Below are 25,917 nucleotides of genomic sequence, written 5' to 3'. Positions count from 1 at the left end.
TGGTTTTAGGATTCAAGTTTTACTTTTTTCCTCTATCGTTGCTTTCTTACAAATTTTTTGGGCTTACAGGTGACTGAGCAATTAGAAGCTTTCCTTTTCAAGAATTTTTAGGCACTAATCACGCATCGAAAATTGCCTCCGTTTCTTGATCCGGGCTTCCTTGGTGCATTTTTCGCCTTTTGCGCGTTTTCTTTTAGTGGATATAAAGCTCAAATTTTGTGAAAATAATGATTCTGTAAGCTCTTGAACCTGAGTTTTAAATTGTCTGTTTCTAATATCAGTGATGTCCAGTATCCATTTAACCATGTCTATGTATGGGAGAATTTTGGGCCTCGCCGCTATCCTGTGTAAGAACGAGCAAGCTAGCTCTATAATGGATGCCTCGAAAGAACCATGTGAGCCTGTGTCTCAGTTACAGGCAGTGTCTATATACAAGGGTGCCATTTCTTTCTCTTCAAAGCTCAGGGATTTTCCTTTCTTTCCCATAGTATACTGCGTACTTCTTTGTATCATTCTCTACTCTCTGTTCCTTCAATTTACAAGTGAAGTGAGAATAATGATAAGGAAAGGTGACGCAAAAGCTTTAAATGCCGAAGAAATATAAAATATACCACCTTACGTGAAATGGCTCTTTCGATAAGCACAAAACCCTATTTCATTAATGATTGGCAACTAATTCATTAATTAGCATTAAAGCGCATAACCACGTCTCGATTTATGGGAAATACTTCTTTTGAACAATGAGCTCGAAAGATCTGCGATGAAGCGATTTTGCGATTTTCTTTGCAATAACACAGATCGCAACATCGCAGATTTACGACATCGCTTGCTTGCTATATCGCAAATTCACAATATCGCTTTATCGCACTATCGCATTATCACATTGCCGCTCTATCGCAATATCACAAGAGCATGGCATATGACAATTTTCGTTAATATATTTTCTGCGAAATGCGATTTGCGATATGCGCCATCGCATATCGGTAGTTTAAAGTGTATAAATTTTGAATAATATAACACTTATTCACAGAGATTATCCTGATTATACACTATTTGTGGAATTCATGCATAATACATAACCTCCTCTACGTTGATCATCAATTTGCAAAATTCAGAAACAATCACATGTGCACATTGAAGCATCAATCACACATATCAACACAGTATATCACGGGGAAAGAATACAGTTGAAAACCCCCAACTATCTGTATATTATATTAATTGAGAACATGTAACAATACATAGTACAATACTCCTCACAAGTACTCAGTACTATCTCCACCTACTACACACAAACTAGCTCAGATCTGAATCAATCATAGGTTCAAATCTCCTCCGCTGCTTGCCTGCCTCCACTACACAATCCTGCAAGAGAATAGATGCGAATGGCTGATCCAAACTCGTATTTCCCTTGGCTGAACCACACAATCCTCATTGGCAATACTCAATCCATTGATTGTGTAAATCTCATGCACAACTATAGTCACAACTGACAGTTGTCTTGCCCTTTCACTCACCTCTAACACTTGTCTCCATTGAAATGTCCATGCACTGAGTTAACTGATGTATTCTTTAGTTAATTTATGAGTTAATAATTAGTGAATTAATTAATAATTAGTGAATTAATTAATAATTAATTCACATCACTCATCACTAGTGTATTTGTTAGTTAGACTAAATACAACTAGTTCAACTAAGTCAAACTGAACAGAACTCCATCAACTCCTCAATCAACTCCACCAAACTCAATCACTTGAGTTCTAACTGAAGTCCATCATGCAATAGCTCAACTAACCCATAAGAAAAGTGTATTTCCTTATGGCAGTTGCATGTGCCACATTTGTAGCTCGAACTGAAGTGCTCCAAGAGGATAAGATAATGTTTATAGTCCAAATATTATTAAGAGCTAATAATATTCGACTATTCTATTTTTAGCCTGGCAGTCTAAAAATAGACTCTGCCCATATGTCTAAAAATAAAAGTCCATCTATTTTTACCAACATGACCAATCATCCACAAATAGCATCCTGCAACTCATAGACCATGATCCATATGTCTAAAAATATACATAGTCTAAAAATAGACTTTGCGCCAAAAATAGCCTGCGGGCCCACTCAATGAAGGCGACTCCTTTCCACTAAGCTCCATCATCTTGTTGCATTTTCAACATAAGGTTTTTCAACATAAGCAGTCTTTGATGCATGCGATGCGATATATGTTCATAGTCCCGTATCGCGATCTCGCAATGTTAGAATTCGACTTGCAAGGAGGTATCCATGATCCTTTTGTGATGCAATATTTCCTAAGGAATAATTTTACTTTATCATAAAACTTAGATTTTTTTATACTTTTCAAAAGTATTCTCCTAATCTTATGACGGTAAGTTTTATTGAAAAAGGAAATACAAGCACTAATTGATTTTTTAAATTTTTGACTAAGGGTCCCCACTTATTTAGTATTAGGAATAACACTAAATAAGAAGGGGGGTTATTGTTGGCCACAACAGAGAGCTAGGCCTCAGAGACCCCTATACTCTGAACCAAGTTATGGGAGAAAAATTATGGTGGAGGTGGATAGGCGGAGGGATGGATCTCTGGAAACAAATATGGATAAGAAAATATAACATGCCAGAGAGAACCGAGGATATTCTCCAATATAGAGACCCTCCTAAGGGATCGGAGGTGTGGAACCTCGCAGCCCAAAACAAGAACCTCATTAACCAACATGCTTTCTAGGAAATTTGCAGCAGAAAAACAACAAGATTCTAGCATGACTCATGGCAACAAAGAGAACGACTGATAGAAAGACAAGATTTTAGGGACATACTTATATACACCATAGATAGGAATATGTACCTGGTAGAGCACTTATGGAAAGAAGAATGAGGCGTGGGGGGCTGGAGACGATGGAAAAAGAAGGAAGATTGGCATCAAACCTTAGAGACCGAGTAATGGAATGAACTTGACAAAGAATTGAGATCAAGACAATTAACAATCCGAAATGATATTGATATTCTGAGATGGGGGCATACCACGAAATGAACTTTTACCATAAGAGAAGTATATGACCTCCAAATAGGACATGCCCAGAAAGGACAAATATAATATGGAAAAAAATATGGAAGGGAGGATGGTGGCCAAAGGTAACCCACTTCTTATGGTTGGTTAGTAAAGGACATATTCTAACTTGGGATCAGCTGCAGAAAAGGGGATTTCATGGTCATTCCCTTTGTTGGCTTTGCCATCATCACAATGAAGATCTAGAGCATATTCTCAACACGTGCCCATTCGCAGAACAAAAATGGAGGTAGTTGCAAGGATTCTTTGGAATAATGGATCGATATCCTCACAGTATCAAGGGAACAATTATCCTCTAAAGACTTCACATCTTCTTGAGCCCAATGATATATATAACTTGGGGACTAGCCTTAGGGCTAAATATATGGGCCATCTGGAAGGAACGGAATCGATGAATCTTTAAGGATTAGTCCTCAACTCAAGAACACGTATGGGAAGGAATAATATAGAACATCAGGGAAACGATCTTATTAGAGAAATGGCACCAAGAGGATTTGAAGGTCCCCCCCAGGAAGCCCATATTTTGAAAACTCTCAACTTATCCCCGGAAATGATAGCCCCCAACGCTTGGAAGAAAATAAGGGTAGGAATGACATCCCTGGCTCACTTTACTACCCTGGGGGAAGGATTTATAAAACTCAGTTTCGATGGAGCCTCAAAAGGTAACACTAGACTGGCAGGCCTAGGTGGCCTCTTCCAAGATCCCCAGGCCAACACTCGGTATATGTGGATTCTTGTGGGTTTTCCTGTAATAACGAAGCAGAATTTTCCGCATCCAAGCAAGGTCTACAAACAATTGTCTGCATGGGATACCAAAACTTAGTGGTTGAGGGTGACTCAAGCTTGGTCATAAACACACTGATAAAGTTGAACCACGGAACCAAATGGGATAAGCTCAGCCACAGTTGGAGAACAACCAGACTAATCCAAGAGATCGGTGAGCTGATAAACAAGTTTGATTACATTATGGTCAATCACGTCAGGAGAGAAGGGAATAAAGGGGCAGAATTTCTAACCAACTAGGGTTGCAACCATCAAAATGACCCGTTGGAAAAAATTTGGCTAGTCCATCCCCGGGACAACAGATATTGAACTCTCGCTGAAATCCTAGTTCAAGATCAGAGGCAAAGCCTCCACTATGACCTTCCAGGAGACCAGAATCCCGATCGTGGTGCAATCTGGTGGTTGGGAAATCAAATACAGGTTAATGTAGGGTGCCTCTAAGTACTATACCACTGTCTCCCACATGCTCGAGGTGATGGGTGCGGTGGCCCTTTGCATGATTTAATGTAGGGAAGGTGGGAAAGGTGGCATCAAGGGTTATGGCAACGAAGGCATAAATAAGAGAGATGATAGACAGTTGGTTGTTGTAGTTGGGTTTGATCACAGAAGGGGAGGTTGGTGCTCCAAACTAGTTTTGTGATGCTGTCCTCAACTCCAAGCATTTCAACCGCCTGCAAGAGTTCACGAGTATGTACTTTGGTATCTCTCATCCCTTGTACTATTCAACCATTTTGGTTTTTGCTGGAGGGAGCGGGGAAGAATTATGGGTGCAAATTGTGAAGTTAAGAAGCAATGGGAGAATTAGGGGTGGCAACTGGTAGTTTTTTATTAGTCTTGTGTCTGTGTTCCACATCTGCTAGGTATTGTTTCAATTTCCCTTTGTTTTGGAATTTTGTTGTCTCGCATGGGGACCCTATGAATGGTGGGCAAAGGGCCAAGCGGGGATGCCTATAGGGGTCTTGCGGGTATAGGTAGAGAGACAAGTTCGGAGGGGCGAGTGTGTTAGTCCAAATGGAGTTTAGGAGTAGGTCCATTCTGTAGACACAAGTGCGGTTGTTGGGAGATAGATAGCCACCACTACAAAGAGGGGAATGATGGGAATAATGGATGGGAAGTCTAGTGTAATGCCCCACTTAAATCTTACCCTACAAATTGTGTTAATATTTACATTATCTGAAAATATTGAGGAATATTGGTCTAAAATAAATTTATGATTTCCATTATTCAAATTCCCCACTTACCTTCTCAATTTGAATATTGTGTAGGATATGGTCTCCTTCCATTAATTCAAAATATATTTATTCATTCACACACCCCAATGTACCCTCACATTTAATAAGGAGAAGACAAAGTCCTCTCCATCTTATCATCAATATATATTTTTATTCATTTCACATTCCCCAATGTACCCTCACATTTAATAAGGAGAAGACAAAGTCCTCTCCATCTTATCATCAATATATATTTATTCATTTCACATTCCCCAATGTACCCTCACATTTAATAAGGAGGAGACATGGTCCTCCCCATGTAATTACACTTCACATTCCCAAATGTACTTCCCCATTAATTCTCAATTTTAAATTCATATCACAATTCCAAATGTACTCTAGCTTGGAAGAGAAGTCAACCAAGGATGGGTGAGAGTTAAAGACATTAATGAGAGGTGGTTGAGGAAAGAGGGTATAAAAGGGAAGGGGGGAGGAAGAAGAGGGGGAGTTGGAGTTTTGCTTAGGATTGTGGGGAGTGGGAGTCTTGCTTGAATTGTGGGGGTTGGTTGTGATTGTTTGGCCTTGTTATGATTTTTGGGAGACCTTGGAAACCTGTGGAGGTTTCTTGGGTTTGAGAGGAGGAAAGTATCATTATCTAGATTTGCACATTCTTCTTGAGGACACACTATATCTGGTTGGACTTGGGCACGGAGGCTAGGGAACCTGTGGAGGTTTCCTGGGCTAGGAATTTAGTTCCTAGTTGGCTAGGAGGTAAATCCGGTTGGGTCAGCCAGAAGGAGCGTTCAGCTGGAGCTATCAGACAAAGGTATCGTCATCAACCGCCGGAACAGGTATTTTTCCATGGACTACTCTTGTTAAGTTGATGTCAATGGAATGCACACCATAATTTATGTTGATTATAATGTAAATGACAAAATTTTATTTGTTTAAAAGCCCTGTAAGTAAGTAAGTTATCACCTCTTGTGTTATTTAATTCAGTAAAATTAGATCCATTAGCAGACCTTAGGATAGGGCTCTTACACATGGTATCAGAGCCAGGTTCAAAATCTGGGCCTTTAAACCCACACTAGATTGGTCTCCGTCATATACACCATATGAATATTGTAGCACTACACTATAGCCTATTTGGTAGCTTCTCCCAAAGCCTAGTGGACTCACCATACTATGATGCACTAGCACTAAAAACCGTACTCCAAAAGAGCCGTCGGGTTTCTCATAGGAGGTTCTTCATATCTAGATGGTTCTCCATATCTAGACAGTAGTTTTGATATTTGGATTTACTGTTGAGGGGGTTAAGTGTTTCAAAGCACAAGGATACCTCTAGGCCGTATTTTCTCTTAAGGCCGTATTAAATCTTCAAAGATCATGGCAACCATCACATTAGTGAAACCCAGATCTATTTTTGGCAGCCGTGGAAATCCCACTGTCGATCCTGTAAAATATCCTGCAAATCAACAGCTCTGTGAAGTTCTTGGGCCTCTGCCAAAATAGGCCCTAGTCGGCCCTTGATCGATCGAGTAACCTAGCCATGGCATTTCTCAGAGTCCTTGTAGGGAACTCCAAAGCTGCAGTGTTCATTTGCAAACTATCAGGCATCTGTAACCGATATTCTGAAATAATATCATCTTCAATAATCATTGGATTGTTGCCATCACGAGAAATACCCAAGAGCAGAGAACTTAACAAAGCATTTTTATGAACCCTCTTGTTAACTCATACCGTAAAGAAATTTTCTCCCAATCAATGTTCTCGACAACTGGGAAGTGTTCTGATGCAAGCTTCCAGATCTTGTAACGTTGTGTGCGATTTGGTGTGTGAAACTCACTCACACTTGTTATGCGCCTATGCATTGCCTCATCAAAATCTAAAGGTCGGTTAGTGGCCAGCATTATTATTCCTTGGTATCGCTCCATCTCTGTCAAAAGTGTATTAAGCAATCTATGCCCGCCACGTTCTCTCTGTGCAAAAATAACCTCGCATTCTTCAAAAAAAATTGCATCATTCATAGCCAGTCGGTGACGATTTGAATAATGGCGGCCATGGCAATCAGCTCCAGCTCTGCGACAGTCCACATTGGTTGCAGGAAGTCTGTTTTCGTCTCCAACGCATCGTCGTCGGTTCGATCTGAGTTGGCTGGATTGCGGCGCCTAGATTCCGTGTTTAATAAGGGTACCATACATTGCTTATTTGCCCAAGTTCAGAGGAATGCTCAAGCCGTTGGCAATGGCTGTCGCGGAGTTGTCACTATGGCGGGTACTGGGAAGGTCAGTCTGTCAGATCTGAAACTGTTGACGCCTTTCATAGCTTCGCTTTGGATCGATTCGTATATTTGCTCATTTTTAGTTACACAGAACTAAGAGGGCTTTTGGTATTTATGTAAGGTCGTCTTTATATATTTTCTGTTCAAGTATATTGTTGTCATGTTTGAAACGGCTACTAGTTAGAGTAACTATATGTGAAGCCGTTAACGAAATTTTCTCTTTGGTCTAATTAATCTTATGGTCAACTATCGATTAAAATAATCCCGTGTGAAACTGTTGGTTACTTACGTAAAACTAAATCTTAATCGAACAAGCAGTGGGAGAAGGCCCTCAGTGATAGGTTATTCAAGAGTATCTTTACTGGACTTGTGATTTCATCTGACTGGGTTCTCTGTTACGCCAGTGTCTCAAATCCTCTGTTTCAGTAAATCGTTTGTAACGACATCCGCAATAATCGTTGTCAGAGCACAGTTGTGCTAAGATCCATTCTTCACCATTTAGCCAATATAGCCATATTTCTCTTTGAAATGAAGATTCACTAATTCATCCTCTCGTAAGGTGGAAAGGAGGAAGAAAGGGTTGCGTGTGGAGATGGAATTGCGCCACAAGTGGAAGTATCAGGGGACTGCGTGGAAGGATATCAAGTACGAGTGCCTTTAGCTTGTGGGGAAGAGACGGTAGAAGAGAAGGATGCCAATACGAGCTACGAATAAGGGGGGCTCTTTGCACTTGCACTTGGCCTTGCATGAACTACCTATTTGCAAAATGATGAGAGTCCATTCCATCTTACAACCTTCATTAAAGTTGTCTATTAGCTATGGCAAACAATCCAATGAATGAGATTTTTGGATTTGGATCTATGGATGAGGAACAAGGAGTTTTTCACTATTGGGTAATGTTTAATCCCTGTTGTCATGTGCCCAAAAGGGTTGGATTTATTAGTGAGAAGTAAGGAGTTAATCAGCATTCGGTAAGATTCAATCCTAGTTTTATATATAGATAAGATAAATCTTTCCAAAGATATATATAAAGTCATATGCCCAAAAGGATTGGATCCATTCCATTGGTGAGGAGCAAGAATATTTTTACCATTGGGTAAGGTTTAATCACTGTTATATATAAACACATCACGCATATATAAACCATGGGTAATGCAGGAGCAATGTAATTTATCTCATGGACTTTTAGTGATCATTGCAAGTAAAACAACCTAGTATGATCCTGTGTGTGATTTTGTGCCCAGTAAGGTTTGAATCTGGATCATTGACACGGTGACACCCTGTATCAACCACTAGAACACAGCCTACTGGACTTGGGGGTGCTTTTGTTAACACATGAAACATGTCAGATACCATTATCGTGACTACACTAAGGATATTAATTATCACTTAAGAAACCTAGAAATTTGGGACTCGGTTGCATGAAGGAAGATGTTTAAGGTGTCAACACCTAGTCAAAGCAATACCTCAGGTTTTGCCAGGTCCATGAAGACAATGAAGAAAATTTTGATGAGGCAGGTCCATAATTAGTGTCTCAGCACTAACTCAGATTCTACTTAATGGTATGACTGATGAAAATATGACACCACACCGAAGGATGAAACCAAAAAGGATTAATGCCTTTGAAGCTCTTCCGAAAAAAAAAAAAAAAGGTGATATTAACAGGACTTTTGAAATCTGCAATTATTAGGGCCTCCAGTGGAAGTAATGCAGCCAGGGGCTACAGGTGATGATGGAAATGAAAAAACCCCACAAGAAAGGTAAGGAAATTATGTTAGAGCATGAGAATGATATTGTGAAATCCAAGAAAGAGAAAATTCTCAATGACAGAGATAAGGGTAAGTTGAGATACAGTTTAGTGTCGATTGAATTGTAGTCTAGCAGTAGACTTGTGGGAGTTTACCAAAACCCACCCAGACTCGATACTCATGCAATCCATGCGTGGTCTCTACTTGAAATCCCTGCAGTGATTATTGCATCAGTGCAGTTTTGCATTGGCCAAAAATTGGATAGTTTCTGTTAAAAATAATATATATATATATTGAATAACCAGTAGTTATAGTTAAGCTAATATATAGACAATGAATAAATGTATACTTTTATCATGTATTTGAGACATTTTAAATTTCGAATAGCCACTCCACTTATTATTAAAGACAAACAAAATTTTAATGATCGAAACAAATACTAGGAAAGGAATAAATAGTTGTGATAAAAAAAAAAAAATAACAAATGAAAAAAAAAAAAAAAAGAGAAAACAAGGGTCAAGGATATTGCAAAAAAAAAATAAAAAAATTTAGATTTATTGTTTGTTACGTAAAAAGAAAGAGTTACTCTTAAAAAAAGAAGAAGATAAAATTGATCTATCTTAACTCCAAATCTTTTTATCAGTGAGAGATTTGTACCTAGAAAATCTAGTGTTTAATAGATCAGGTTGGTTTAATAAATGTGAGCATACCACTCATGTTAATGCAACTTACTTATAGAGATTTATGCATTGTTCCACCAAGAACAGGGATTGACATCTGAAATGCTGATATTGTCTCCATCATGAGACAGGACCTGTTGGGACAGCTGCATTAGTTCAACATCCTGTTGTCGCTTAGAACAGCCAAATGAATTAAATTTCTGCAACGATCTCAGCTTTTCAACACCTGGTATCTCTTCTATTTCATTGCATTCTTTCACATCTAGTATTCGAAGCTTTGTTAGCTGCGCCGACCCTCCTATGCTCTTCAGTTTGGCACATTCAGATGCCCGCAACTCCTCCAAGGACTCCAATGTTTCAAGACTTGGCAGCTCCTCTAATTCTTTAGACTCGCTGATGTCCAGCTGTCAAAGGTTTGCAAGACCCCAAAGCCCTCCGATTTTCTTCAATGCACAACAAGATGAAAACTCTAGTGTTACTAGTGTTGATGGCAATGCTCCGACCTCCAACAGATCATTACAAGATCTTATCTTGAGATGCTGTAAGTTGGAGCAGACACCTTTAGGAAATGATACCTCAGATACTATCGTGCAGTGCAGCTCTAAGTATTTGAGCGCCAGCATACGTCTGTCAATGTCAGAGTCGAACACTCTGTGTCCTCTCAGATCCGTTAAAGCAGTTTTTCCTCTTTCAACCAACCCCCACAATCGACTACAGAACTTGTAGTGACGAGTGTGAATCGATTCGAGAAACAAGGAGATCAAGCTCCCAAAGAATACCAACTTAAGTTGTCAAGAGTGAATGTTTATGAGCAAAAAGGGACTAAAAGAAATACTTTGTTTTATCATTTCAAAAGCTTCGGATACTCTGTTTTTAGAAATGCTCTTCAATACACTTACTCTGCCCGAAATATTGCATTCAAAGTATATGCTGGTTTGAAGAGAACTCAGCAACGTTATTTTAGGTTACTTTCAGGAAAGTATATGCTTTGTCTGTCTCTGTTACTGCCTTTTCTTTGTACTTGACATTTTAGGTTCCCATCCTTGGAAATGAGCTCAGGAACGTTACTTTTTCTACGGTGAGAAACAACTCCCATGGTGTAATGGTTTCCCCACTCATTATGACATGTTAGAAAATATCTATTAAGCACAGTGGAAAAATAAAAGGCTTCAGGGAAAATCCCTAAATTCTGCATTCATCACTCTGATTCCTTAAAAGGAGAATGCCAGGGACTCAAATACCGATCCCTTTGTGACACTCAGTGTACAAGATTATTATAGAATTATACCTTCTGGGCTGAAGCCTATTCTTCCAAAAATATAATTCACAAGGATATCCAACGCATCAACATTTTACGCTCATCTACAAGTAAACTCCCGGACTTCCTAGAACAAGTGCCAGCGAAACAAATCAAATCAGAGCATCAAAATCTACAAATAAATGTCTGCGTATTTATTGAGCAAATAAAAAATGCTAATAGCATTACGCATTATGATACATCATAGGTCCCTTAATCGGGGGCAAGCCATTATCCATTCAAAGTATGTTTAAAAAAAAAAAGAATGAAAAAGAAAATCTTAAAGTTGTTAGATCGCTTTCCAAAATCCGTTGAAATATAAGAAAACTACATAAGAAACTAAAACAATGATGTGGGTTGATTCATCCCTGCATATAGCCATTCATCGAAAGGATCCAGGGGTGGAACCGAAAGGCACAAACAGCCTGCAAGGCATGACCCCTTACAGATCCACAAGAGGCAAAGATCAGCCCATGGATATATAAACAATCTTAAAAGGATATTATCTCACTTAAAAGAATATTATATCTTAAAGAATCTAAAACAATAATTGAATGGGTTTAACTCTGGCAAATGAGGATTCAAGTTTGATTATTTGCCCATACCCACATAATCTAGAGAGAGAATGCGCACAAAGATAACCATAAAATAGTAAAAAGTAGTAGAGTTCAAAAAAAAAAAAACACCGTTTTCTGGCATTTATCTATAAGCAGAAACAAATTCATGTCAAACAAATTCAATAGGCATTAGAGTATACCTGGACTACTCATTTAACTCCATGAAGAAAATCCCTGAATATATTAAGTACAAATAATTCACAGCATTCTTCATTGATAGAAGCTGATAACTTTGCTGACAAGACAGGTATGCCTTGAGTAAGCCCAACCTCTATTAATCAAAATGACAAGTTGCATGTGTAAATGCAAGATTCAATGATAAACAACAGGTGTTGTGCTAACAACTCAAACCAATGATGAACAACAGGTGTTGTGTTTACAGCAACTCAATTCAATGATAAACAACAGAAGGTGGTGTGTTACCTGTTATTATGATTCTTATGCAAGTCCAAGAAGTCTAATTACGCATTACAGCAATGAAGGGCCAGAAAAAAATTAAACTGTACCTTGAATTAAAATTAAAGCAAATTGTCAAATCGCTCTTATTTATAAATCTGCTTCTAAAAAAATAGTAAGTACTGGGTCAATCCCAATTCATTAAGTTTTGTAGCCAGAGCTTGTGTTCATCTCGACTGGTTTGCTGTACAATTCCTTTTGCCTTTAGAGGCGATTACTTAAAATCAGGATTACTGCTTCATGTTTCCTACATATATCATTCAACCGAATCCCATCCCTAATCTCATGGTAGCCTTCAATATTGCCGACAGGCTGTGGATAGAAATCCCGTTGCCACAGAGATGCAAAAGGATTAGTCCTGAAAATTTAGGGGATTACAATGGGAAAGTGGTGCTAGTGGAGCACAAGGGCCATGACTCTGTTCGCATATGGAAGTTGAATGAAGCAGAAGTATGGTGTGATGTAAAAAAAAAAAAAAGAACCGTTTGGCAAAATGCAACATTCCATTATTGGACTCAGTAGCAGTTAATAGCAGTGGGTTGGTAATGGTAATGGATCGGAAAATGAATATATCGATATATAACTGGAATGGGAAATTGATAGTCTGGCGATTGAGATTCCCTGGGCCTCGCATGTCTCAACGACCAATTCGAGTATCGATATCAGCCTTCGAATCTAACAACTTATGGTGGCCTCAACCATGATTTATATACTGATCCATTACTTAGGAAATTTTAGATGGTTGTGTTTTATTTCTCCTAGTTCTTTTTTTCTAAATTTCGATGATAATTGAAGTGTTGGGTTTATGAATATATTCTTTCTTTTTATTATTACCAGCGTAACATTTTTCATTTACTCAAACTAGGGATCCTGAAACTTTATTGACAATTAAATTAGAATCGTGGAAGTTAGTTTCTAAACTTGCAGAGCTGTTTTATCTATATATGTAAAAGAGAAGTAAAATGTATGAATAGAGAAGAAGATTATTCATCGTTATATGCAAAAGAGAAGTAAAAGGTATGAATGGAGAAGAAGATTTGGAGGCTTTTTGGTGTTTATTTTGCAGTTTTGAGATGGCTAGTAGTGTACCATAGCTTGATGGGAAAATGGTATCTGGTGCATCAAGATGAAGACTCTTTTCTACTTGTAAGAAATATATGAGATATCCAAGTGTGAAGATGATGATAATGACTCTGTGAGTTTTGCTATATTTTTTTTTAATCTGATTCTATTTATTTTGAGAATGTAGTAAAAGAAAGAAAATGGTGTGATGACATGGATGAAGAAATCCAAACAATTGAGGAAAATGAGACGTGAGAGATAGTAAATCTTCTAGCAGAAAAAGGAGTTATTAGTGTGAGGTGAGTTTATAAACCCAGGAATGATGTATAATGAATAATTGAAAGGCACAAAGCACAACTTGTAGTCAAGGGTGCAAACGACAATATGGAAGAGAATATAATCAAACCTTTGCTCTTGTACAAAGAATGGAAACTGTTATAGTTCTCATGGCAATAGTAGCTCAATACAAATGATAAGTCCATCAAATGGATGTAAAATCAACTTTTCCCAATGACGTATAAGTTAAGAAAAGCATTGTGTGGGTTCAAGCAGTTGCCAAATGCTTGGTATAGCTGCATTGACTCGTAACTATTGAGCAATGGTTTTAGTAAAAGTAGCAGGAAGCCAAACGGTTTACATCAAAGTTAGCAATGAAGGTGAAATTATCAAAGTTAGCAATGAAGGTGAAATTATAATTATTTGCTTGTATGTAGATGATTTTATTTTTACAGGAAATAATCTATCCATAGAAGAATCTAGATTAGCAGTCGAGAAAGAATTTGTAATAACAAAAATGGGCTTATTGAGATATTTTTTGGTATTAAATTCGAACAAACAAATGAAAGTATCTTTATATCTCGAACCAAGTATGCAGGGGTTATCTTGGAAAGATTTAGGAAGTTGAATAGCAAGCTAATGCCAACAATTATTGCATGGTGCATAACAGATGGAGGCCTTACAAAGATGGTCTAGTGGGGTATAATTTTCTAGTGAAAATATTAGGATACATTCTAGTGTTGAATAAAAATATCGTGGAAAGTAATGTGTTGCTAGTTTTGGATAAAAAGACCCTCAACTTTCTTCGCAACTTTGTGGTCACTGGCCACTTATGAAAGGAGTAGGCATCTTTAGAAATGCAGTGCCATTTAGAGGAAATACTAATAGCAACAGGGAAAAGGAAATTATTCCGTTCATTTAATTATTTTTCAATTGTCTGGTCATATTGTGAGCTGCAATATATATCACAAGATTGTTTTAGTACTAGTAAACAATGATTAAATATATAATAAATTTGAACCTTTTGACATTTACAGGACATTCCTCTCAATTTACAAAAAATAAAGTATGAAAATCATGTTGGAAACAGTTCTGAAGTTTGGAGTTTTTATTTTATTTTCAAGATTAATTAAATGGGTTTGGGACTTATCTATTCACTAAGGTTTTAAAGAAATTATATGCATAAAACTTATACTAACACCTCCTAGTGGAATTGATAGTGCACTAATTTGTTGCTTGCTATTATCTTGGTTTTGGTACCACCTTATAGCATATACGGGTTCAAATTCTATTTTCCATGATGGACAGTTGAATCTGTTTCAACTCTAATTGTTATTGAGGGGTTCCACAAGGATGTCACATGAGCATTTATGATGCCCATTTTAACATAGATTGCCACCTATGTTAAGGTTCTATTTTGCAGTTCCATGTTATTTATGAACATTATATACATTTGGTTGGACACGTGAAAATGGATTGATGGATTGGATATTGATGATGGACATGTTGGATGTATGACCAAATGTATGACTTACTGGGTTACAATTTATCTAGTGCATGACTTGTCAAAGTTATTGTTGCATCATATAGGCTTATATAGATATGATTTATCTAATCAATGACTTAGTGAAATTATGATTTATCTAATGTAAGATTTATTTCCAGTATGAACAACAAAAAATTGACACGTGGACACTGGGCTTAATAAACATGATGTTTAAGATCATGTACCTATATCTATTTTGTGGTTGTATATATGCATAGATGAGAACTAAACTACAGGTTGGAAAGAACCATATGATAACCAAGATATACTATTCCATTGGGGAAGGTCGAGATGACCAATGAGGAAAGGTACGATGTACACTGTACTATTACATTTGGTATCTACTTGATATGCACTCTTATGACATGAGTAAAATGCAAATGACAGGTGGCAAGACGACCTGACTGGATTATTCGATGACAAGTCCAACCAGCTCTGTAGTGTGGTCCGTGCTCTGAAGGAGGGGTGGAGGTGTTTCCCACCGTGTATCCTCCGAAACCTGGAATCATGGGGAGGACAGCTGAACGCTCCCCCTAGACGTGTGATGACGATTGCCAGATGCCTGCTGGGGAAAGTTCGGTCGAGGTATTCGACGCTTCCACCATGTCAGTTTTATCAGTGGTTAGTATGGCCGTTGCCACTGATAGAGCAGCAGAGGATGGATAGGGTGGGAACGGAAGTAGGTCAAGGTGGATAGGAGGATATAGATCAGTTGGAAACTCTTGATGGGAAGTAATGTCATTGTCTGACTTATCAAATTTAATGCTATAACTCTTTCTGGTTTGCTATGCTTCCAAACTCCTTGTATCTTTTCATTCTAACTTCGGGACGAAGTTTTCTGAAGGAGGGGTGTATGTAATGCCCCACTTAAATCTTACCCTACAAATTGTGTTAATATTTACATTATCTAAAAATATTGAGGAATATTGGTCTAAAATCAATTTATGATTTCCATTATTCAAATTCCCCACTTACCTTCTCAATTTGAATATTGTGTAGGATATGGTCTCCTTCCATTAATTCAAAATATATTTATTCATTCACACACCCCAATGTACCCTCACATTTAATAAGGAGAAGACAAAGTCCTCTCCATCTTATCATCAATATATATTTTTATTCATTTCACATTCCCCAATGTACCCTCACATTTAATAAGGAGAAGACAAAGTCCTCTCCATCTTATCATCAATATATATTTATTCATTTCACATTCCCCAATGTACCCTCACATTTAATAAGGAGGAGACATGGTCCTCCCCATGTAATTACACTTCACATTCCCAAATGTACTTCCCCATTAATTCTCAATTTTAAATTCATATCACAATTCCAAATGTACTCTAGCTTGGAAGAGAAGTCAACCAAGGATGGGTGAGAGTTAAAGACATTAATGAGAGGTGGTTGAGGAAAGAGGGTATAAAAGGGAAGGGGGAAGGAAGAAGAGGGGGAGTTGGAGTTTTGCTTAGGATTGTGGGGAGTGGGAGTCTTGCTTGAATTGTGGGGGTTGGTTGTGATTGTTTGGCCTTGTTATGATTTTTGGGAGACCTTGGAAACCTGTGGAGGTTTCTTGGGTTTGAGAGGAGGAAAGTATCATTATCTAGATTTGTACATTCTTCTTGAGGACACACTATATCTGGTTGGACTTGGGCACGGAGGGCTAGGGAACCTGTGGAGGTTTCCTGGGCTAGGAATTTAGTTCCTTGTTGGCTGGGAGGTAAATCCGGTTGGGTCGGCCAGAAGGAGCGTTCAGCTGGAGCTATCAGACAAAGGTATCGTCATCAACCGCCGGAACAGGTATTTTTCCATGGACTACTCTTGTTAAGTTGATGTCAATGGAATGCACACCATAATTTATGTTGATTATAATGTAAATGACAAAATTTTATTTGTTTAAAAGCCCTGTAAGTAAGTAAGTTATCACCTCTTGTGTTATTTAATTCAGTAAAATTAGATCCATTAGCAGACCTTAGGATAGGGCTCTTACATCTAGCAAGGAAATAATAATGGCTATCACACGTAGATAGGTGATGGCAGTGTCATTTAGCTTAGAGATGAGGGAAATACTGGGTTGGGCTATCTGCTTGCGTCCTGGACATAGGGGAAAGGTTATGCATACCATGACTGCATGAATGAAGGCACGTGACAGCACTCACCAACTAGTAATTATGGAGTGGCATCTAACCTGCCTAAGGCTGAGAGAAAGTGGGTGTGGCGACGTGGTATCACCAAGGATGGTAGCAGGTCACCCCCTCCTCGAGAACGAACCTATGACCAAGAATGCTCTGTAAATGACATTGATGGGGAAGGGGAGGAATAAGGCAAGGTGGTCATTTGTAATAATATAACCTAAGGGCGAGAAAACTGTTATACCCTATTTAATTGCTTCTGGTTGATGAATTGTTGCAATGAATAGGACAGGGGCATCACCACCATGGCTCGTCCTGCGAAAAGTCATGGACATGGAAGATGGGCCCAAGTGCCCAGAAAGGAAATGGAACCAAGCATGTATGAGGCACACAAGGGAAGAAAATCTGTGGAAAGGTTTATCAGCAAGGCGATAGAGGCATACCATGAGGGAACATATGAAGGTATTCATAAAATTATAGAGGAATAGGAAGAAGAAGTCAAGTAGGACAGTGTGACGGATGAGGAAATGGAGGATTGGAGGACCCTGGTCCCAGATCCTGGCAACACAAGAGGCAGGTTCACCCAATTTAAACAAACCTTATACCTTTATTGGCTAATGAAAAGTCTACAAGGTAAGGCTATGGTGCAGATTTCGGTGGGCATGGCTGTCACTATCCAAGGCATGCCAAATTATAAACAGGAATTTCAAAAACTGCAGTATCAACTTCACAAGAAAGATATCAGGCTTGGAAGAATTAAGAGGCACATCCCATATATTTTGGAACTGTTAGAGATGCCTGGGTTGAACGCCAAAGACCCTAGCCAGTGGAATCGACCTCGGCAAAACAAAATGACTAGATAATTTCCCTTGTTAAGTTTTGTTTTATATGTGGATAACTTTTACATTTCCTTATGCAAGAATATGTATAGGTAGATATCTAGAGTATGGACATGAAATAGAGACTTATATAGCTTGGATAGAAAGATTGAAACTATTTTTTTACTCGATGGCATACAATGCCGATAGGTGTCCAACATACTTGGTTTCCCATTGGGCAAGTTGAGGCCACCTAGTGAATCTATGTGGTGCAAATTTGTTTTATAAATGAATGAAAAAAGAGGATCTACCAAGCTTAACAAAAAAAAAAAAAACAATTTAATTATTATTATGTATAAACACAATATAAATTTAAAATATGAAGATCTTTACCAACACAAAAAAGATGTATGGTAAATAAATAAAAATATAAATAAACAAGAGGTATGGTAAATAAATAAAACATCGTTTTATACTTACTCCAAATGTATGCTAAATAAATAAAAATATAAATAAACTAGAGGTATGGTAAATAAATAAAACATATTTTTATATTTACTCCATAAACTTCTTTATATTTACAAAAACTCAAAATTAAATGAAGCCTATGGACCAAATTATTATTAATACCATGAGCCAAATACCATGGGCCAAATACCATATTTATAAAACAAGTATGGTAAATAAGTAAATATAAAAGAGGTATAAAGAGGTATGGTAAATAAATAAAAATATATCAAATATGATTAGAAATCAACACCTAATTATATACCGAGCCTATAGGCCAAATACCATGGACCAAATTATTATTAATACCATGCAAAAATACATTATTAACCCTAAATATTCATATTAATATATTATAATATTAATATTATTAAATTTAATAAATTTGGATTAATACAATATTAAATTTGTTATATTGTAATATATATTAATATATCATGATATATATATTAACTCTAGATATATATGAGAGGGATGAACAAAGACATAAAGTGATAGAGGTGGAGAGATAGGGGGAGTGACAAGGGAGAGATGGAGATAAACGGAAGGAAAGGGGAGAGGACAAATGAAGAGAGAGAGAGGGAGAGGGGTGAGAGACATAGATAAGGGTAAGAGAGGAAGAGGGAGACATCAAGATGGAGGTGGGCGAGAGAGAAGGAGAGAGGGAGGGAGATAGTGAGAGGATTGGAGAGAGAGAGAGAGAGAGAGAGAGAGAGAGAGAGAGATGGGGGAAGAGAGAGGGATGCATAAGAGAAAGGGAGAGAGAGGACTTGAGAGAGAGGAGGCAAGAGGGATGGATAGAGAGATGGAGTTGGAGGGGGAGAGAGGGATGAAAGAAGAAAGACATAGAGTGTGAGAAGTGGAGAGAGATAGGGAGTGACAAGGGAGAGATGGAGAGAGAGTGTGTCTATTTAGGGGTGAGATAAAGAGACAAAGAAAGAGATAAATAGACAAGGGGGAGAGAAGGAGAGAGAAGGAGAACAGGAGGGATATAGTAACATAGTTAGAGAGAGAGAGAGAGTGAGTGATGGGGGAAGAGAGAGTATTAGAGGGCAAAGAGAGAGAGAGAAAGGGAGGCAGGAGAGAAAGAGATAGGAAGAAAGGGATGGGGGAAGAGAGAGGATTGGAGGGGAGAGAGAGAAAGAGAGATAGATGGGGAAAGACAAAGGGAGGTAGGAGAGAAAGGGGGAGAGAGGAAGGATGTGAGAGAGGACTTGAGAGAGAAGAGGAGAGAGGGAGGGATAGAGAGATGGAGTTGGAGGGGGATAGAGGGAGGGAAGGAGAAAGATATAGAGAGTGAGAAGTGGAGAGAGATAGGGGATGAAAAGGGATAGATGGAGAGAGAGTGTGTATGTTTTGGGGTGAGATAATGAGACAAAGAAGGAGAGATGGAGAAAAGGGGGAAGAGAAGGAAAGAGAGATGGAGATGGAGGGGAGATATATGGAGGTTAGAAGAAATACATAGAGAGAGAAACGTGGAGAGAGAGAGGGAGGGAGTGATAAGGAAGATGGAGAGAGAGGGAGAGAGGACAATAAGAGGGAAGAGAGATAGAAGCAGGTGAGAGGAAGAGAATGGGAGAGAGAGAGAGAGAGAGAGAGAGAGAGAGAGAGAGTGATAGATAGATAAATTGGAGAAAGAGAGTGTATGTTTTGGGGGTGATATAGAGAGACAGAGAGAGATAAAGATATAGATGGAAGGTGAAGAGAGGGAAGAAGAAAGATATGGAGACAGGGAGGGAGGGAGAGAGCGTGTGAGTTTGCGAAGCTGAGATAGAGAGACAAACAAGAAGAGATGGAGGGAGATGTAGATATAGATGGGTGTGGGAGAGAGAGAAGAATATTTCTTGCACTAGATGCATTGATTTGAGTGTAGATGGTGATTTCTAATCATATTTGAATGCTTTCACTAGATGCATTGATTTTAGTCTAAGTGTTGATTTCTAATGATATTTGATTACTTGCACTAGATGCATTGATTTCAATGTCGATGATTTCTAATCATATTTGATTTCTTGCACTAAATGCATTGATTTCAGTCTAGATGTTGGTTTCTAATCATATTTGATTTCTTGCACTAGATGCATTGATTTCAATGTAGATGTTGATTTCTAATTATATTTGATTGCTTGAACTAGATGCATTGATTTCAATGTAGATGATTTCTAATGCTATTTGATTGCTTGTACTAAATGCACTTATTTCAATGTAGATGGTGATTTCTAATCCTATTTGATTTCTTTCACTAGATGCGTTGAATTCAATGTAGATGTTGGTTTCTAATCTTATTTGCTTACATGAAATAGATGCATTGATTTGAGTGTAGGTGTTGATTTCTAATCTATTTGCTTATTTGCATTACATGCATTGATTTCACTGTAGATATTTTTTTCTAATCTTATTTGATTGCTTGCATTAGATGCATTGATTTCAGTGTGGATGGTTGATTTATGATTTGATGTAATTGGATGTATGATGGTACTTTAATTTTAAAGTGATTGGATTAACAATGTGCATTGATTTTGGTGTAAGCACAAAAAAATATAAATAATATACAATGATTTTTGTGTTATAGTAATTCAACCTATTAATATTGGAGAGAAAGAGAGACAAGGTATGATGTTTTCTGCAACATCTCGAGCTAAAGATTTAAATGGTTTACAATTTCAGCTGTCCTTTTCATATAATTGATATGAAAAGATCACAAAACTAACAACGGTGACAATAAGAATAGTACAAGAAAATAGTTTGATATTGATTACAATGAAGACTATTTGTAATTGACTAGATTCTTATTATTCATATTTTCTATCATTAAACACCATTACATTGTCATTTTGTATTCAAAAATTTTATTCATCATTCTTCATCATTAAATTTATTAACAATATTTATCATCTCAACAAACTGAGGTAACTAAGAAAATTTAAAATTAAAATGACCAGATAAATCTCACACATATTTAGCTTATTTAAAATGATTATATTAATATTAGATGTATTTACATATTATTGATAAAATTAATCATATGTTCTATAGATTTTCCTTGGTTACAAAGGACTGAAACCAACCTAGATTCATCTGAACTCTAGATCTATCAAGCATCGAGAGGGATCAAATCTCTCGAGGTGCAACCCTTTCCTCAGTTTTGGCACTCAAAAAAGAGGTTTTCATATTGAGAGATTTGATCCCTCTCGGCGCTTGATAGATCTAGAGTTAAAATGAATCTACGCTGGTAATATTCAAACTAGGAAATAAATTTATTGTGTTCTGTTTGATGTGGTTAGGACTGAAAATATCAAAATAAAGTGGCAGTCTTTGTGCAATGTGTATTTATTGTCCCAATTTATCATTTGCCAAATTGTATGCCCCAAAATAAATTATATACAAATAATTGGATTTGATTCGCCCTACAGCAGTATTAAATGTATAAAGCATTTTTACGCATCAAATTACCAAGATGATTGGTTGAAAATTCGACATTTGAAGCGGGCTATGGAGGTGCCCATCTCTCATGATTATTGTTTTATCATACATTTAATAGGACTATGAAATTGTCTATTCATCTCCCCTCTAATTATTGCGTCAAGAAAATTGCTAAGAGAGAGAAGTAAAATAACCTATGATATAACATTAAACTTCTGAAGAGAAAATGTATCGAACATTCAACATTTAAAAGGGAATTTCTAGTCATTGCCAATAATCGATTGATTGAAAATTACAAGAAAAAAGAAAAAAGAAAAAAGAAAAAAGAAATCTTATCTAAAGCATTAAAATAAAATGTTGCAAAATAAGAAGTTAAATGATGTTAAATATACTCCTATCAGCCACATTTATTAATGTAGTTGTGCTAGTATAACTCATATGAACTACAAGTTGCCATACAAATATGGTCGTTTTCTCAAGGTAATCAAGGATACCCCTATCAACATATATCAGCTACATTTATTAATGTAGTTGCCCTTGTATAACTCATACAAACTACAAGTTGGCATACAACTATGGTCCTTTCCTTAAGGTAATCAAACAATGTGGCATTAACCTGTTGTACGATGGTAGGTTAGAATCATAGTTGAATAATATAAATGGTAATGGATTGATCCATAATATTGTATTTATTAAAGCCAATCATATGAATAACCATTTCTAACATGTAATGTGTAATACAATATGGAACAAAAGCCACATGGTGGCATGTCATTGTTTTTTTGTATAGGAAAATTTTATGCATATAGTTTTGTGCATAAAAGAGTCGTGACATGTGGCGCTAAGTCGAAAATAAAATATATAATATAAAACATTATAAGTGAATAGCAAATTGACTCTAAGCCACTAATCTGTAACTACATAAAGTAAAGAAATAAAGAAAATATTTTGATATATATATATAAAGGTTTATTGGAAGTCTGAAAAACCTACATCTTCTCAATATTACTAAACCTCCCTTCAAAATCTTTAACTTCATTTCTTCTAGATTTATACCATTCAACACCATTCCATTTCTCCATCATAAAATTTAAATAAAACATATTTTTTGTATGTATATATATACATAAAGGTTTATTAGAAGTCTGAAAAAATACATCTTCTCAATAATACTGAACCTCCCTTCAAAAACTCTAATTGTGTTTCTTCTAGATTTCTACCATTCAAGACCATTCCATTTCTTCATCATAAACTTGATGGGATTGAAACACATGTAGATGGACCTTGAGCACAAATTTTTTCTTTCAAAATAGAAATTTTTAAATAGAAAATTAGAATTGTCAAGCAAAGTTGCAAAATAGAGGACTCATAGTTGTAATGTTCATGAACTAAGAAATCTAGGCCCCCTTTACTACTCCAACAATACACAGTCGTCCAGTAGTTGCCTTTGTTTCATAAAGAAACAATGTTGTTGTAAAACTATTGTGGGTTAACAAAAGGATGTTTACCCTAGTATCTAGCTCATATAACACACTGAAAGACATATTTCCAATAATTCTTCGAAAATGCACCTTTTGAGCATTCATATTTCTTTCAAATCTGTAATGTGCAATATATTTACAGAAAACCTTCAAAATTTGATAGCAATGATGGTCAAATAGGCTAGGAAACATGTATATGACCAAACATTGCAATATTTTGTATATGTGAACTGACGGCCACGAATCTCATGTCCTGAGTGCATGTACATGTTAACTTTTAACCTTTATGCATTTTGTTTCTTAACCAGATACACTCATCTAATACTCATAACTACAAGAAATGGTGAATCTTGACTGTGTCTTCATCTTCAAACATTTCCTTTAGTTAATACATGCCACATTCAACAAGAAGGAATTATTGAAATCCCTTATGATGAATTCACTATTTTGAACAAATAAGAAACGATCAATGTCACAAACTTAGCTCCAATACCCACTGATACATCTTTTTTATTTCCTAATCCCAACCACATAATGGAACGAACTGATGTGGCTACACACATACAATCCACATCCCATATTACAAGAATACACTAAAATAGAGACTGATATGCCAAATGATAAGTTTGTCATCATAGACATGGGATAAACAATCTAAATTAACGAGGAAATACATATTTGCATTAATAGAGAAAATTTGGTTACATTAATAAAGAACATAGACTAAAATATAACTCTACTATAAAACAAATAATAATACCTAAAAGGAAGTGTAGAAATAGAACCCCTTTACAACTCATTTTTGAATTTAAATTATCCTAATGGGAAGCTCAGTCAATTTGTTTTCTCAACTATTTGTAATCACTCTACATTATTTCGATAACTATCTAAACCAAACCATGTACATGTGGCCAATGGTCATTAGAACAACTCACCTCTTTTTCCACGAAAGAAACCAAGTCCATTAGAATACATACCCATGGGCTAGATAATTCCAAGAGAGAGGTATGGAAACCCAAATACTGATTTTCACTTTTAAAAATACTACAATGTCCAACTATGGCATAAAAACCCACCAACCTTAAGCTTAGTCTCATGAACTGTAAACTAAGTATGGTTTGGTCCAATGGTTATAATATCTTCTTCTTTCTTAAAAATCTCCCTTTTGTTGAGAGGCATTTTACAAACATGTTGAACAACTAGTATTACATATGTTTTGAAAACCAAGGCATGAGAACAAATATTTATGTTGAAACAAAAATAATATCAAGCTCATATCAAATATAATGATTATAGAGGATCAGCGAAAATCATTATATTCAATAGCTAATTTCATAGTTTATGAATTCATCATCAATCCTCCAAACAAATACACTTAAAATCCTTGTGAGAAACATGATAGCTACAGACAAAAGAGGTTAGCCAAAGGAATTAAGAGGTTCCATATTGAATAAAATCATATTAACTATTTTTATAAGGAGAAAATACCTGATGTGCAATTTGGACTCAAGTTGCTTCTTCAAATTCAACAAAACCAAAACAAAATTCTCCTTGTTATAAACAACATCAATTAATTTGAGATATCGATGGAATAATAACTAATACAAATTTCTCTTACACCAACAACTAGGTATGTGTCCAAACCTTGCTCCAAAATTGAACCCCATTGGCTTAATTTCCCCAAACTTCTTGAATTCTTCCTCAACTTGGGCAGGGGTAACATTTACAGGCAAGTGCTTAATATAAATAGAGCACACAATTCCTATGCATAATAATTTATAGTTGTATAGTGATAAATATATTACAAAGAAAAAGATTTAAGTAAAGGATGACTTAAATACAAGAGAATGGCTATACACACCTTTTAACAATTATTGCTTTAGGGGAAGCATTATTTTCTGTCATATTCACAGCAGTGGAACTCAAGGACTCATTTACAAATGCATTTAGTGGACTAGAAGAAAGAAGTTGCTTGATGCTCAACGCTTGGTATCACCCTCACAAGAGATGGTTTGTGGATTGCAACACTAAGAGCCACATTTTCTTTCATTACTTCAACATGTTTACATCCAAAATTGTCCATTCGATATTTAGTGGTAATATTGTAATCTAGGTTTGGGAAACTTAGCCTTAAATTGGATAGAGCTTACAATTGAAGCATAAGACTTTTTTGGTGAATCTTTCATTACAACTAAAGTTTGACGAGCAAGTGGACCCTTGTTGTAAATTGTAGCAAGAAGATGGCCAATTGTCGACACTTTATTGTCAGTTGAACCATCTGGTATTTCCCTCTCATGCATGTGATTTTGTTCCTCCTCAACAAAAAATTTCTCCACCACTGTTATGGATTGCTCAATCACACCATTCTTAGCTATTGGTTCAGATTCGACAACTGTACAAGGAATAATAAAACATAGAACAATTAAAGGAAATTCTTTGAAGAAATGCATAGAACAATGTTACATTTTTAAAAAAGATAGTCACAAGTCTAAAAATCAAAATACAATATACTCATTTTACCTAGC

The 25,917-nt window shown here is 36.6% G+C and overlaps 1 pseudogene; it reads right to left on the bottom strand.

Annotated features, from left to right (window-relative positions):
• Nucleotides 1-24,898: 24,898 nt before the first annotated feature.
• On the bottom strand, nt 24,899-25,692 carry LOC149203348 (nuclear transport factor 2-like; annotated as a pseudogene).
• Nucleotides 25,693-25,917: the final 225 nt, after the last annotated feature.

The sequence above is a fragment of the Pinus tabuliformis genome, chromosome 2_1, assembly GCF_031772625.1.
Source record: "Pinus tabuliformis cultivar Carrire ecotype Pingquan chromosome 2_1, CPIR1, whole genome shotgun sequence".
Lineage (NCBI taxonomy): Eukaryota > Viridiplantae > Streptophyta > Pinopsida > Pinales > Pinaceae > Pinus > Pinus tabuliformis.
Note: the sequence above shows the minus strand (reverse complement) of the source record. Positions and strands in the feature narration are given on the sequence as shown.